General features: G+C 43.1%; 1 long non-coding RNA gene across 1 annotated transcript; it reads left to right on the top strand.

Moving 5' to 3' along the window:
* Nucleotides 1–164: 164 nt before the first annotated feature.
* On the top strand, nucleotides 165–1,443 carry LOC147820401 (uncharacterized). The gene is made up of 4 exons (XR_015437881.1): nucleotides 165–283; nucleotides 421–528; nucleotides 737–883; nucleotides 1,016–1,443. It is a non-coding gene; the product is annotated as an uncharacterized LOC147820401 (long non-coding RNA).
* The last annotated feature ends 8 nt before the right edge of the window (nucleotides 1,444–1,451 follow it).

Below are 1,451 nucleotides of genomic sequence, written 5' to 3'. Positions count from 1 at the left end.
TATTTCACTCTCTCTCTTGCAAACACAAACTAAAAGATTAGACAAACACAAACCTTTTGTTCTACAGTTTTGCCTCATCTCTGTGCCTCAGTACTTAAAAGAATCTAACTACTAACTATCCACTTACTGCATTTCAAGATATGTTTTTATATTATGTAACATTAGATCGTGCAAGGTGAAGGAGTGGTGACGCTGAAGAGAGCGCACATCACACAGACCTTCCACATCAACAACCTGGTGGGGGATTCCATATTTGTAGCTGTCAGTGTGCTGACGGAGAACGGTAAGAAAGAGAGACTTGAGTTGTGTTTTGGGACCGAAGCCTTTTCAGGTTCAAATTTCATTTGTAGAGCTTTGAAGATGGATCAAATTGTAATTGTATTTGAAATACATGATTGTGATCTGCATCTATCATAACAGGTGGTGAAATGGTGCAGGCAGAGTTGGGAGGTATTCAGATTGTCACGTCACCCTACACCGTCCACTTCAAGAAATCACCCAAATATTTCAAACCAGGAATAACGTGCGGTGAATTACTTACTTACATGAACATTTATGTAGATTGACAGTAAAAATAAATTCCTTAAAAAAACCAAAGATGATTAAATCCTCAAAAATACTGCTTTAAAAACGACTCATTATTGGTGCACATACTGCTTCATTAATGACTATTACATCATGTTTTAATAAGACGGATGTTTTCTGATTGTTCAGCTGTATCTTTGTTCGATGGCAGGTTGAAGTTCTGAATCGAGATGAAACTCCGGCCAAAGGTGTTGAGGTGGTGGTGGATCCAGGTGCTGTGCTTGCCCTCACTGATGCCAACGGCATGGCAAGGGTTGACCTCAATACAATGCCACAAAGCTCAAGTCTGACAATCACTGTAAGTCTCCAAAAAAAACCCTTTTCTACATTACAGCCTGTTTGCAAATGGAAGTTTAAACCTATATTAATCCACTTCTTTGATATTCACTTGCAACAGTGAAATCAAGCAGCGTTAAAATCCACTTCACAGCTCTGTGCCAGTTTTTAGCTTCATCAAACGGTCTCCTCTCACAACGGTGAACATTCAGGAAGTGGATATTGAGATCGTGGACACCAGAACAATAAACTAGACTGCACTGACAACACTAATGCACTTCACAAAAAAGGACAGAGCAGACTCTATCTGCTCAGGAGACTCAGGTCTTTTGGAGTGCAGGGGCCACTCCTGAGGACCTTCTATGACTCTGTGGTGGCATCAGCCACCTTCTACGGTGTGGTCGGCTAGGGCGGCAGCATCTCCACTGCTGGCAGGAAAAGACTGAACAGACTGATAAAGAAGGCCAGCTCTGTTCTGGGATGCCCCCTCAACCCAGTGGAGGTAGTGGGCGACAGGAAGATGACTGGCTACACTTTCATCCCAGTTGGAGCGCCCCCCTCCCCTCCATGCAGGACACTCTGACAGCACT

This window comes from Seriola lalandi, unplaced genomic scaffold (genome assembly GCF_002814215.2).
Source record: "Seriola lalandi dorsalis isolate HSWRI2012SDOR001 ecotype SW California unplaced genomic scaffold, Sedor1 jcf7180001959889, whole genome shotgun sequence".
Classification (NCBI taxonomy): domain Eukaryota; kingdom Metazoa; phylum Chordata; class Actinopteri; order Carangiformes; family Carangidae; genus Seriola; species Seriola lalandi.
This window is presented reverse-complemented; position numbering and strand designations above follow the sequence as displayed.